Raw genomic sequence first — 15,339 nt, 5'->3', positions numbered from 1 at the left:
CCCCAAAAGATGCTCCCATGTTTTTCTTAATCTCTATGGATATTCAGTGTACTGAAGTCATCCCACAGGAGGTTAAGACGCTGCTGCTGTACATAGAGTTGTTTTGTTTTAAATATGAGATACTAAACTAATTAAAGGAAAGAGTCCCTTAATGGACCCCCATGTGGTATGACTAGTAGATTCTAAGAGGGTTTCTATGAAGCATATTCTCCCATATAAGATGTCAGAATAGAATCTGCTCAATCCTCCCTATAGAAGACCTCAGGGATCCTGTTTCTCCTGCTACAGCTTCATGGGGCCGATCTCTATAAGAGCTGAAGGTTTCCAATAGACTATTTTATTTCCAGAGTATTTAGTATTCTAAGTACCATAAGGGAAGAAAACTGAGCCCTCCTTCAGCATTCTTCCAACTAGAATCTGTCTCAGTGATTTGTCTAGACCAGGCCATGCAGGAATGACAGATACCCATGGCTAACATAAATGTTCTGATTAAATTATTCACCCCAATTTGGGAATAAAGAACCACCACTCACTCATAAATAAATGCACCTGCAACTCCTTTCCAGATTCTTATTTTCTAATTCATGAGCATATGCCAAGTCGATTATGAATATAAAATAAAATGGACCACACAACTTTTAGAGACAGATAATCCTGTCTCAATGCCATTCACCTGAAAGGGTCTACACTTTCCCTCCTCTTGAATCTGGGCTGGCCTGTGACTTGCCTTGGTGAACACAATATGGCAGAAATGATGGGTGTGCTTTTGCACACACTCACTCTCTCCCCCTTGCTCTCTCGTACCATGTGAACAAGCCCATGCCAGCCTGCTTAGAAGGCAAGAGACAAGAGGAGGAGAAATAAGCAATTGGCTAGGACCATCCTAGACCAGCCAGTCCTCAATATACTGAGCAGCTCATCACAGATACTTAAGTGAGCCCAACAAAGATCAGTAGAACTTTCCAGCCAAGGCCAGTCCACATTGCCAACCCATGCAATTGTGAGCTAAATAAATGGCCACAGGTTTAAGCCAATACATTTGGGGGCAGGGGACATAATACAGCATAAGCTAAGTGACACACTGATCACTAGGGAGATAGCTTCTTTCCCATTAACAATGCATAGATTCCCCTCCCACAACTTTTGCTGTTCCTCATGGCCCTGACCTTTTATCTACTTTCCTGGTTCTAATGTCTTACTTAATATCTATGCCTTCCTCTACACACCTATGCTAGTTGTCATGGGCTGAACTGTGTCTCCTCAAAATTCTTATGTTGAAGCTTTAACTCCCAGTTACTTAAGAATATGATTGGATTTGGAGACAAGGCCTTTAAAGAGGTGATTAAATTAGAATGAGGTCATTAGGGTAAGCACTAATCCAATCTGGCTGGTGCCCTTATAAAGAAGAGGAAATTTAGACACACAGACATCAGGGCTGTGCATGCACAAAGAAAAGTCTATGTGAAGAGATAGCAAGACAGTGGCCAACTGCAAGCCAAAGACAAAAAGCCTCATGAGAAACCACACCTGATGACACTTTCTAGCCTCCAGAACTGTGAGAAAATAAATTTGTTATTCAAGCCACCGAGTTGGTGACATTTTGCTACAGCCACTCTAGACAACTAATATACTGCTTGCAAGGAGGAAAATATGAAGTTTTCCAGTTTTTCCCCTTATAATTACTCTGATAATTCCTTTCCTAAGCTTCAAAAACAGTTTTAAATACAAAGAATCCGTATTTGTTGTAAAAAAAAAAAAAAAAAAAAAAGATTTTTAATGTATATTAAAGCTACCAAATAAAGTACAAAAAATAAGCTCACTTTTTGGGAAAAGGAAGTTACCTCCTACACTCTCATGGTAGGCCCTGCATCCTTCACCTGAAATCCATGTCTTGCTGTCTTGTCTCATTTGTCTAATACTTGTTCCTGCATAGTTAACTTGGGTTTTTCACTCAGTGCTCTAAATCACAGTTCATTAATACATATACATGTATACACATAAACACACATGTAGCTGCTACTAACTCTTACTCTAATGAGGGGCAAGCAGAAAAACACATGCCTGTATCTCTTACCTTCCCATTGTGAAGTGTCTAGGGGTTAAAACAGCTTTCTCCCGCCCTCCAGGAGCAATCACTCAGCTTCTATTAGATGAGGACTTTAAGGGCCATCTGGAAATGCTTAAAAAGCAGTGGCTGAGGATTCACAGATAAAGAGTTATTTCCAAAAGGAAAATCCCATATATTCTCAAAGGAATGGACCAGAGGTCAAACATGCTAGAAACAAATGTGAATCATCCCAGCAACCGATCCCTGAGCTGTCTTTCCACCTTCTAACTTCTTCCTGATTGCGATGCCTGTGTCAGAGCTTTCCTCTATAGGCGAGGTTTTTTTTTTTTTATTTGTTTATATAATTAAAGATCATGACGAATACAATTAAACATATGCGCAAACCAGAAAACAATCTCTAGTTATCACAGCAAATAGGAGATTGTACATTTTCTTTTTTTCCCTAAAGGCTAACTTGGAATTCTAACGAGCAACTTTAACCCAACAGCCTGTGTACTGGGTTTGCTCTGAATACCACCAATGCAGTTCTTGTCATTAGGGAGTGACTGTAAGCCAGGAAACCCTTATGGATTATATACCATTTCTGTAATAAACCCCCATGCAACTACATGACTATTCACTGGGTTACTGCTTTGTCTGGAGGTACAATATTCCAATTCAAGAATCACTGCAGGATGAAACAATAATAAAAGAGGCGGAGCCCCAAATAGACAAAACAATACTGGGGAACAAAAAACAAGGTTGAAAGACTCCTATTTTGTGAATTCCAAACGTACTACAAAGATACAGAAATTAACAAGGCAGGAAACAACAAATGTTGGAGAGGATGCGGAGAAAAGGGAACCCTCTTACACTGTTGGTGGGAATGTGAACTGGTGCAGCCACTCTGGAAAACTGTGTGGAGGTTCCTCAAAGAGTTAAAAATAGACCTGCCCTACGACCCAGCAATTGCACTGTTGGGGATTTACCCCAAAGATTCAGATGCAATGAAACGTCGGGACACCTGCACCCCGATGTTTCTATCAGCAATGGCCACAATAGCCAAACTGTGGAAGGAGCCTCGGTGTCCATCGAAAGATGAATGGATAAAGAAGATGTGGTTTATGTATACAATGGAATATTACTCAGCAATTAGAAACGACAAATACCCACCATTTGCTTCAACGTGGATGGAACTGGAGGGTATTATGCTGAGTGAAATAAGTCAATCGGAGAAGGACAAACAGTGTATGTTCTCATTCATTTGGGGAATATGAATAATAGTGAAAGGGAATATAAAGGAAGGGAAAAGAAATGTTGGGAAATATCAGGAAGGGAGACAGAACATAAAGACTCCTAACTCGGGGAAACGAACTAGGGGTGGTGGAAGGGGAGGAGGGCGGGTGTTGGAGGGGAATGGGTGACGGGCACTGAGGTGGACACTTGACGGGATGAGCACTGGGTGTTTTTCTGTATGTTGGTAAATTAAACACCAATAAAAGTTAATAAAAAAAAAAAAAAACAGTAAAAAAAAAAAAAAAAAAAAAAAAAAAAAGAAATCCAAACAAGGTGGCACTGGCATAACGACAGGCATATAGAACAACAGAATAGAATGGAGATTCAAAGAAATAAACTCCCACATCATGGCCAACAGACCATCAGGAATGCCATTTGATTTCACTCACATGGAATTTAAGAAACAAAAAACAACAAACAAAGGGGGAAAAGAGAGACAAACCGAAAAAACAGACACTTAACTGTAGGGAACAAACTGATGGATACCAGAGGGGATGGGTAGGGAGATGGAGGAAATAATTGACAGGGATTAAGAGGACACTTATCGTGAGGAGCACGGAGTGATGTAGATAGAGAATTGATGAATCACTATCTTGTATGCCTGAAACTACTCTAACAGTGGATACTTGAAGAAGCAGAAATACTGTAAAACATGAAAAGAAAATAGTCAATCTAGACATGGTCTTCCTAACTGAAGAGCAGCATCTGTACATAGTCTGGAATCCACAGGAACATCACTTTACAGAGCCCCAGAGGGCAGAGCACCCCTAGGAAGCAGAAGAGAGGACAACATGGTACCTGCAGCTCCTCAAAGCTGGTCTTTTACAGACGCTTATTTCCTTACTTTTTTTATGGACAAAAGAGCACAGGGCTGCAGAAGGGTAGAAAGAAGCCAGCCAGTTAAACTAGCAATTAGTTTGGAGCTTCAGCAATATCCATGGGAAAGGAAAACGTGAAGGAAAACACTGAGTATAATAAGAGGTCCCATATATGCACCATCGCGTTCTCAGCAGCAGCTTATAGGAACATCTCCTGCATTCTCCAGATGGGAAAACAAGACCTCAGGCTTCAGAGCTCCCATTCTTACTCCCACACTGTAAGGCATCCAGCCAGGTGAGAAATTAGGGAAGTCACCAGGAGCATCATCTGGTTTTAAAGTAAACTGATCATTGCTTAGGGGTATGGGTTTGACTTCTATTTTCCTATGAATTCCACAGAGACTCTCTGACATATCTCCAATGAGAAACTGTACTGCACCTACCCAAATTCAATTATTCAAGGAATAAAAACAAAAAACAAACAAACAAAAGCCAAAAACAACCATGACTGTCACATGAGCTTCTTGCTGCTTATTTTTTTCTGAGTATGGCCTTCTCTGGGCTACCTGAACGCTCACTGTGAAACCACACATCCTCTGGTAAAACAGGAAGGGTCAGGAGATCCTGTCAGCGTTTTTCACCAACAAAGCCACTGAGTCCTCTTCAAACTGCTCTCCTCCTGCTTTTGTGACACTGATTCCCCACCAAGGGCCACAAAATATGGCAAGAAATGAAGTATCTGATCTGTGAGGAGGTTATGGCCCAAGGTCACAGGCTGGTTCCTCTCCTGGAGTGGGGGATGGGGAGGGCGGTGGTTAGTTTAGCCCTCAGGCTTCAGTAGGTTGCCCTTTCCCACCTGAGCACAGCAGACAAGATGCCTGCTCCTCTTTTATTTCAGAAAAGCAGGTAAGGACTTTCCAAACGTAACCATTTCCACTGGGCTTTTGCCATGGTGCGGTTATATCACAAAAAATTACAAAGACCAGAGAGCTAGAATTTATTTTTCCTCCCTTTTCCAGAAACAGAACAAAGCAACTATTTCCATTCAGCGGGGGGTCCATATTTCAGGCCTGGAAAACACCCTAGATGCCCAACTCAAAATGGGTGTCTGCAACACTGAGGGGGGAGTTCTCAGTGTCTCCACCACACATGGGCCCTGGGGAAATGACACACAGAAACACATTTATTATCATAATGACTTCAGTAGCACCATTCACACAAGCTACGTGTGAAAAGCCCAAAGAAACCGAGAAATATAAGGACAATCATTAAAATTTTCTATACAGGACTCTTAGGCATTTTCTAGTAGTTTCTTCTAATCTTTTGGAAAACAAGCTGGAAGAAACAACTTCGCTAACACCATAAACTTTTAGAACCTTGCACTGAAACTTTTTTTTTGGGGGGGGGGGGGTTGAAAAACAGGACAAGCCTTAAGCATAAAACAGACTTTTTTTTCTTTCAAGTGTATCCCACTACAAATTTATGGTTAATACTTTGCTTCTCTGTTTTTTATTATAGTATAGTTGACTCTAACATTTTAAAAATTTAAAAAGCTATAAGTTTCTTCTTCTTGGGGTTTTTGTTGGTTCTGTTATGGTTTTTTTGTTTTTGTTTTTGTTTTTTACTGTTAACAACTATATTCCTACCACCTAGCTTTTTTGAACAGCTGGCTTTTATCCATCCATCTGTCCATCCATCCATCTATCCATCCATCCACTCCTCTTTTAAAAGTTAAGTCACAGAATTCATTACACTTCATCCCTAAAATGTTACACTGCTGGCATTTTAATCTTTTCTAGTTGAAGGCTGTGACTTCACAAGAGGAAGGAGGGAAAGGAAGTCAAAGTCCATTATGCACCCAATTTAAAGTTCCACACTCAGATAAATTTGAGATTCTGGCAAGGGACAGAGATCTTCCTGTGAAACCCAGGAAGAACCACGAAGTACAGAGTGCTGACCTCAGCAACTGTTAAGTAAGTTATCTTACCAAAGTGATGGTGTTGGTCCCACACCCATCTTCCCTCTTTCTAACCCTCTTGTGAAAAGCAGCCCCTGTTGGCCACAGAAACCAAGAAATAAGCAACAGACAGCCATCCCAGAAATGGAAAGATGGTGAGAAAAATCCTGTGGTTGGCCAAGGTAGAGAATTCTCTCTTCTGAGGAGGACATCCATGGGTGGTAAGGGTGTGCCCTTTTGGTAAGAAGAGTAAATGATTAGATGATTCTTCCTTTCCTATGTTTTTGCTCTTCTCTTTCATCTTGCAATTCTCCCATAAATCAGAAAACAGAGAAAAACATTTGAAGCTGGGGTATGCCCACCACTTGAAATGAACTCTAACAGTCAAGACTAAGTGAAGATAATGAAAATGAAAGACCAGGGCTGGCCACTCACTGCCCACGCAGTAGACTTTAGATTTTTCTTAAGGCAGCCCAGTCCAGCTGACTAGGTAAGAAAAGGTGAGAGAGCCACTGTGCAGAAATGTGCCCAGGAATGAATGGTCTGTTCATGTTAGAGCATTCCCAGAGCATCCACAGGGACCAAGGTAGGTACAGCAGTGACACAGGAGAGAGCCCCTGGGTCAAAAGGTATTTCCAACATTCTCTTCACACAATGTGATTCTAACAGTCCTTCCACGGAGAGGTGGGCTTTGAAGTCTCTTCCCCTTTAAAATTTGAAAGGTTTAGGGGCACCCGGGTGGCTCAGTCAGTTAAATGTCTGTCTGCAGTTCAGGTCATGATACCAGGGTCCTGGGATCAAGCCCTGAGTCAGGCTCCCTCCTTAGCAGGGAGTCTGCTTCTCCCTCTCTCCCCACCAACCCTCCACACCTCACTTGTGCTCTCCCTCAAATAAATAAAACCTTAAAACAAAAAAACTGGGCAGGTTTACAATTCACCTATAACCAAATAATTTGATGGAAATGATGCAACATGACTTCTATGGTCAAGTCATAAAATAATGCTGCTTCCACTCTGTCAGCTGGATTATCAACCAGAGCCCATGTAAGCAGTCCAGCTGCCCTGAAGCCACTGTGCTGTGAGGAGGCCCATGGTTGCCTAGGAAGAAATACCATCTGGAGAAATCCTGAGTCTATTTTGAAAGAGGGGCAAGTCAACCATGAGCTACTCCAGCCTCTTGTCCTTTCTGATTCAAAGGCCATTAGAATGTAACCACTAGAATGACCCCAAGCCAGAAGCGCCCAATGGAGCCCTACCAAAACTCCTGACCCACAGAAGAAGTGAGAGGTGAGGAACGCCTGGGTGGCTCAGTGGTTGAACATCCGCCTTCAGCCCAGGGCGTGATCTTGGGGTCCTGGGATTGAGTTCCACATCAGGCTCCCTGCGAGGAGCTTGCTTCTCCTATGCCTCTACCTCTCTCTCTCTGTCTCTCATGAATAAATAAAATCTTTAAAAAAAAAGTGATGGGTAAAAAGGTGATCACTGTTATTTCAAGCCATGGCATTCTGAAGTGATTTCTTTCACAATGATCAGTAACTAAAATAGAAATCCAGAATACAAACTGAATCATGAGGAAACCTTAATTCACTTGGAAAATCCAAGTTTTTGAACCTGGTATCAATATAGCCACTACCTGCCTTTCTTATTGTGTATTTAGTACTCCAGCCTCTTCAGTTTATATGCATGTACCCGAAGTTTTCTAGAACCTTCTCCCTAACACACACACTATATACATATACACACTTTTCCATTACCTAAAAAGCCTTTCCTTTCCTCTTTGAAATCTTCCTATATATTACTCTTCATTCATGATCCACTTTCCTCCAAAAAGTCACCCTAGGATTCTGCACTCTTAAAAGTTATCAGTGACATCTTAGCTGCCAAACTCAATCATTTTATTTATTTTGAGAGAGAGAATGTGTGTGCTCTCAAGAGCATGGAGGAAGGGCAGAAGGAGAGCAAGAGAATCTTAAGCAGGCTCCATGCCCAGCACAGAGCCCAATGTGGGGTGCAATCTCATAACTTGAACCAAAATCAAGAGCTGCACAACTTAACTGACTGAGCCACCCAGGCACCCCCAACCCAATCATTTTAATCAATCTGTGAGTGCAGGGCATTAGGTTAATCCCTGGATCATCAAAAACAGATCAGCTCACTTTCCTTGGAAAACTATGTCGCCTCATATTTTTAACAAACAGAGTCAGCATTCCTGAATCTCCCAGCTTGGTAACAAAGTCTTATCTCAAAAGAAGTAGGCCTCTTACCAGAGTTTTTCTATAACTTTCTGAAGTTGCACAGCACCACTAGCCAAATGTGGCTTTTGAGGACTTGAAATATGGCTGGTCTGAACTGAGATTTAAGTATAAAACATACACCAGATGAAAGAAATGTAAAATCTCATTAATAATGTTTATATTAATTAAATGTTAAAATAATAATTAGGATGTCCTAGGCTAAATAGATTATTAAAATTAATTTCAACTATAATCTTGGACTTCCCAGCCTCTGCCTCAGGCTGCTATAACAACCAACTCCTTTTTACTTTTTTTATGAGGCTACAAGAAAAATTGGAATTATATATGCTGCTCACATGATATTTCAATTGGATCGCACTTCTGTGCTCTACTAAATTGAAGGCGCCCAAGGAAACACCATCTATATTTGCCTAAAAAGTTTGTGACAAAAAAAATACTCTTAAAGGCACAGGTGAAATATTAGGTAATACAATTAAAACAGATGGTTAAAAGAATGAAAAATAACAGAATTAGTATGTATGCTTGGAAATACTACTACCAAGAGTAATTGTCAATCATACAATATCCTTGCCTCCTTTTTCAGGGCACTAAAATATTTATTCAAGATGACATTCATCTAAGGAAGCTTTGAGATTTCAGATTTTATTTAACTTTAATATACATAGAAATTTTTAGTCACTGAAAATTGCCTATGTATCTCTCCATACTGTATTCTCTTTAGGACTTAGATATTGGAAACAGCAGATTATTACCTTCTCTATAGAAGACAGTGCATTTAAAGTGCTTCTGAGGGTGCCTGGGTGGCTCAGTCAGTTAAGTGTTTGCCATCAGCTCAGGTCATGATCCCAAGATCCTGGGATCAAGCCCTGCATCGGACTCTCTGCTCAGCAAGGAGTCTGCTTTTCCCTCTCCCTCTGTTCCTCCCCACTGCTTGTGCTCTTTCTCTCAAATTAATAAATAAGTAATGTTAAAAAAATAAAATAAAGTGCTTTTGAAAGTGCAGAAGACTTGTCCCAGGAAATGTTTGAAAGCCTAAGAGATGAAAAGTGGGTCTTTGGGAGTGAGAGAATGACATGGCATGCTGCTAGGTAGAACAGATAATCCACTGTCCTGTCTAGATACCACTGGGTCCCTTTTCACTGTCCTGTGTGCCCATCTTTCAGCTTATATGTGCTTTGCTTCTAAGTGATGGCACTTGCAAGTTTCTTCAGAGGAACACCCCTTAACTACTGAAGCTGCTTTGCCCGAAGACGCAAAGAACCAAAAAGCTCCCATGTTCACAGCCAATGGTTGATGCTGGGATGGCAAGCCCAAGCTCCTTGGGCTGGGGCAGAAGGAAGAGGTTCTCAGGGGCAATTATGCTCCAGAGCACTCCTCCAAGATCAGGGCTGAGGAAAGGACTTTGCTCGAGTTATCCCCCTCCTTGGTTCTTCCCTCTCCTTCTTGTTTCTCCCGGGAGCACTGCCTTAATAAGACACTTGTGCAAAAATCCCTCATCTCAAGTTTGCTTCTGGGGAGCTCAGCTCAAGACTCTTGTCATGCATGAATGGGCTCTAAGAAAACATGAAAACAGATTTTTGTTGTACCAGGAATAAAAGCTTCTATGTATAATACTTAACGGTTGAAAATAACCACACTACCCACAATTTAGTAAGAATCATCTTTGCTCCTAAAGAGGACTGTAGCAATGCTAGAATGCAAGTCTCAGGTCTAAAAAAAGATGCTAACGCTGGCCAATATATATATGGCCAGCATCAGCATATATCTATATGCACATAGATATGTATATGCATATATATGTGTATATACACACACACACACACACACACACACATATATATATATGGCTGTCACTATATATCTATACCTACAGCTCTAGGTGTGAGAGAAGTTAGAAGAGCATGTAAGTCTCCAAAGTAGAGGTAAAAAGAAAGAGAAGTCAACATTAAAGTTAGTGAGCTTCATATCTGGTGTTGTAAATTCTGTATATAATCAATATTTAATAAAAATGATTAAAAATCTTTCAGAAAGCAAGCAGCCCCAAATTTAGGTAAATCTTCCAAACTGCAATACTGCAGGAGAGAAGGTATCAAAAAGTTGTTTTCTTTCTGCCCATGAAACTTGAAGACCGCCTTTGGTTTGACCAGACATAAATTCCTCTTTATCAAGAGTTATCCTGAAGCTAGAAATATAATGGCAAGGATAATTAATCCAAGAGTAGTCATTTGGTCTCTATATAAATATTTTCTATTTTAGGAGTTTATGCCTAACACTGATAAAAAGCCAAGTTGAATGCGACATAAGTAAGCAAGAATATATACACCTTGTGCCATTACAGGCATTAAAACATATCCTGAATGCCCACTGTGCATGCAACAGGCCGACAACATTTAGAACCCATGTGCAAAGATACTCATGATGGGAATCATGGAGAAATAAAGCAGGTGTTCAAGACAAAACCAGAAGAATGCCAGCTCCCAGGTTTAGAGGTTTCCAATTTTAAACATGGGAAGACATTATACAAGACTAAGATTTCAATTCAATGTAAAAAAAAAAAAAAACCCAAAACAAAAAGCCTCAGAGTACAAGATTCCCAACAACTGAATGTTGCAAGAGCTCAACTATTTTTTAATAGAGGATGAAGGGAAATAAGAGAAGAAATTCTCTCTTTGGGAGGAGGGTAAGACTGAGGTAGGGATGATCAAAACCTGGTGACATGTGGGGCCCTGATTCAATCAGATCCTATGTGAGGTGGAAATGGAAAAAGAGCCCACAGACCACATTAGTGGTCTTAGAACCAGAGTCCATTCAAAGCTTTTATAAAACCAAGTACATGGCATTTATATCACTTCATAGAAACTTCTTCTTGGAACTTAAAATATTTAACAAACAACTTCTAAGCTGTTTTTTTAAACTTTTGAATCAAGTGTTTATTTTCACTAAGCACGTAATTCTTCACGTATAATAAGCTGATGAAAATTATTTTTAAGAATAACAACTATTATGCAGAGACAGTGAGCAGTCCAGAAAAATGTAATAAAGGCTAAAAAGCAGATGTCATGTCTACACAGATTTAAAGTCCCTGGAGAATTATTTTGCCACCCCCTAGCCCAACACTGGTTTGCCTGCTAAAACATGGTTTATGAGTCACCCGTGGGAAGCAGTAAAATACAGTGCCCTTGACTAAAAATAGGTAGGGACATTCAATAATAAATCTACTTTCCTGATATTCTTGTGTCACCATGAAATACTGATCACTTAGAGAAGTGTGATTCTTCTCTCCCCACACAGAAAGGCTAAAAGAAAATCAGCCACAAACTCCATTAGAAGATAACATGGTATGTAACAGGACTTGCAACATTATGGGAAAAAATAACATTGATTTTAAATGCCTAGAGTCTGGGGTTCACCTATCAGGATAAATAGTAAAATTGGTTATCTTTTTTATAACTATAAAGTGACTTCTCATCTGTTGAAGAAATAATACATAGTCCAAGTGTTTCCCTTATAATGGCAATCAGAAAACAGGAATTTGATTGAGAGGTCAGAAGAGAACACTGTCATAGTCACCATGATCCTGGCTCTAGAATAAAGTATTGGCAAGTTATAGTTTATAAATAAAGAATTGGTCATATAAAGATATGTCTGGCTCCCGTTTCAGAATATCTTTGACAATTTGTAAAATGGAACTCTAAAAGGCACTGGGAGAATTTATTTCTGTCATCTCTACAGGTAGTTTCCCACAAAATGGACAGTGGGTTCTAGCTGACAATGAACACAGTTGTGATTTTTTTTCCCCACACCTGTGGGAATCTTCTTAAACAATACTTATCTAAGACTGAACACAAGTCATACACTACTCCTCAGAAAGAACTGCAGAAAACTTAAACACTATCTGCTTTGCTCACTAAATGGAGGCAATCCTACCAGACAGCAAGTAGAAAATCTAGTAAAGGGTAAAGTGGAATGAATGAACTAGAACCTGGAAAATACCAGAGGATTAACATTCCACTGCATGAAGTATCTATGAATCCGTTTTGAGAGGCACCTCAGATAGGACATCAGTAGAAATCAAGGGGGATTCACTTTACACATGGAAAGCTCCAGAACCCCACAATTAGAAACTCTACCACAGTGTGCAGAATACTCACCAGGTAGCTCTGGATGGACTGCGAGTGATGTCCACTTAGTTAAACTCACAGCACCGTCCTGTGAAGCAAGCAGACACAGGCCAGAGAAAAATCAATGTGAAAGACCTTTATGACTCTCATGTAAAAAAAACCAAAAACAAAAAAACAAAAAAACAGCTTTTTTGCACATCAAAATCAGAATCCATAACATTTAAGAAAAAACACATCAGAAAGGCGCATTAATATTTTAGTAACACTAGTTTCCAAATGAACAAAGCCACAAAGTCATCAAATCAGAAAGATCACTGCTATGCCAGCCTACAGGGCTTATACACCCTTTTTACTAAGCTGCTGATCTACTATCAAGATAATTAAGGAGCAATTGAACAGAGCCATCTAAGACCTTTTAGAATATAATGATCTGTTTCTGACAGACAGTAAAATGTCCTTAGATGCACTGTAATTCTAAGAAAAAAATCTGTTCAACGAAGAGCAGTGCTAAACACTAAAGATTTACAATGGATTTCCATCTATCCACCAAAAAAATGCATGTTTTATTGCATGTTTTTTGTCTTTGTTACTTAATAAGTTATTTATGTAGATTCAGGATTTGACATTGGGTTTCTGCTTTGGTGGAAATTTAAATTTTGAGATCTTTCCAAGATGGGGTTGGCAGGGAATGGGGGTGGGGGGAGGGAGTTCCAGGTGGTATCAGGAGGACACAAAAGTTAAGAGGAAGTCCATCTGCATTTGAGAAGAATAGAGGCAGAAAATTTGGCAGTTGAGACACGGGAAAATGAGGTCTGTACAATTTAAACTGGGATACTGTGAACATCATCAATGATGTATAGAGATTTCTACAGTAGGTTCTGAGGTAGGATGATACATCCACAGTGCAAAACTATGCCATTAAAAGAAGCAAATGAACTTGGATGTATACGGACAGATGTAGAAAAAAAATCAGGTCATAGTATTAATTTTTAAAAACTCTAGTAGAGTAATAAGTGTACTATGACCCCACTGTGTTAAAATAAACCTCACTAGTTTATGTATAAACATTGTTAGATGCAGAGAATAAACCTGGAGGTATAACAAACAAGTGTGGCTGCCTCTGGAGAGTTGGTACTGAAGAGAAGTGAAAAAGAAAGAAAGGAAGCATCTAGGTGGCTCAGTTGGTTAAGCCTCAGACTCTTGGTTCCAGCTCAGGTCAGGATCTCAGGGTCCTCTGAGCCCCCATATCAGCTATCCTCAATGCAAAGTCGGCCTGTCCTCCTCTCTCCCCCTCTGCTCCTCCTCTTTCCCCTACCCTTGCACACCTGTGCACTCTCTCTCAAATAAAATCTTTAAAAAGACAAAAAAAAAAGAAAAGGACCTTTGCATTTTATTTTTTAAGATTTTATTTATTTATTTGAGAGAAGGAGTGAGCAAGAGACAGAGAGCACAAGCAGGGGGAGGGGCCGAGAGAGAGGGAGAAGTAGTGCTCCCCTGAGTGCTCCACTGAGAGGGGAGCACAACCATGGGGTTTAATCTCAGGACCATGAGCCAAAGGCAGATACTTAACCAACTGAGCCATCCAGGTGCCCCATACCTTTGAATTTTAATCTAATATTTCACCATTATATAATTTCTTACCATGAAGTCTATTATTTTTATAATTGAAACTGAAAAAGAACCCAATGCATCCCTCTCTATAGAAAGAAACATTCCATTTAAATACACAGAATTAGAGAATATCCAGTATCATGTGCACATACTTACTGATTTAGTGAATATTTACTATGACCCAGGCTCTAAGCACGGATTGTATTATCATATTTAATCCACATAAAAACTCTAAAATGTATATACTGTGATTATTCCCATTTTACAAAAAACTGAGAAGTGACTCTTCAGAAATCACACAGAGCTGGCATTTACCCCAGGTACCTTGACCCATGTTTAGCATCCATGGTACTGATTCCTCCACAGCACTTACCCTATTTTCATATTACATTTATATTTGTAATGAACTATTGTAAGAAAGTATTGAAAACCATCATGGATTGCCCCAATGCCTAGCACAGTGCCTAGTATCTAGTGTGCTCAGTAAATCCTGAACAGGTAAATAATTAGGTGTCCCATCTATAGCTGGGAAATTGAACTACACAACTATGCCTCCTGGGACTATCAAACAAGCTGAGTTCTTTTTGACTTTTTGACTAATAACTCTACTGTTTAATGTTCCTCATCCTGAGAAACCACTTGCCACCCTATAACAAAAGACTTGAAGACTAGAAATGTTTTCCTTTGCCTTCTCTAATTCTCTGGTCACTACCCAGCATAAAACTAATCCATCATTCCATAAACCTTTCTAATTCTGTGCATGGCTAGGATACTGCTACATTTGAGAAAGCCGATGATGACATACTTAACTACAAAGAAGTAAAATGGTATAAACAGTTTGTCATAAACTGTTTAGCTATTGGCATATGGCAGATGAACTACTATAACTGACTTGGTGTTGCAGTCATACGAATTAAGGCATCAACTTACTGCCTTGTTCATCCTAATATTACTGCAGATGTTAAAGTATATAAATGGGTCCTTGATAAAGGAAAGACTGTGTGTGCAAGTGAGTGTGTATAAGTCTCCAGATGTCTGTGTTTATATGTCTTTGTACAAGCTTTGGTCTTTCAAAAGTGGAATCTTTTTCTGTAACATAGAAGAAACCTAATAAACAGACAGAGTCCTCAAATCCTAGAATCCTATTGGTGCTAATAAAAGCTGGTTTTCATTCAACAAGGGTGCCAAAACTATTCAATGTGGAAAGAATCTACTCAGCAAATGTGCTGGAACGA

At 39.8% G+C, this 15,339-nt stretch overlaps 1 protein-coding gene across 11 annotated transcripts in view; it reads right to left on the bottom strand.

The window, feature by feature from the left end:
* The window catches only part of PLCB4 (phospholipase C beta 4), a 417,242-nt gene that overhangs the window by 244,246 nt on the left and 157,657 nt on the right, over positions 1 to 15,339 (bottom strand). For all 11 annotated transcript variants that reach the window (XM_041733173.1, XM_041733165.1, XM_041733160.1 and 8 more), the window contains one exon: positions 12,524 to 12,581. The gene's annotated coding sequence lies outside the window, so the exon portion shown is untranslated. The remainder of the gene's footprint in view (positions 1 to 12,523; positions 12,582 to 15,339) is intronic.

This window comes from Vulpes lagopus, chromosome 18, assembly GCF_018345385.1.
Source record: "Vulpes lagopus strain Blue_001 chromosome 18, ASM1834538v1, whole genome shotgun sequence".
Taxonomy (NCBI): domain Eukaryota; kingdom Metazoa; phylum Chordata; class Mammalia; order Carnivora; family Canidae; genus Vulpes; species Vulpes lagopus.
The sequence above is the reverse complement of the archived record's forward strand: the minus strand, read 5'-3'. Positions and strand labels throughout refer to the sequence as shown.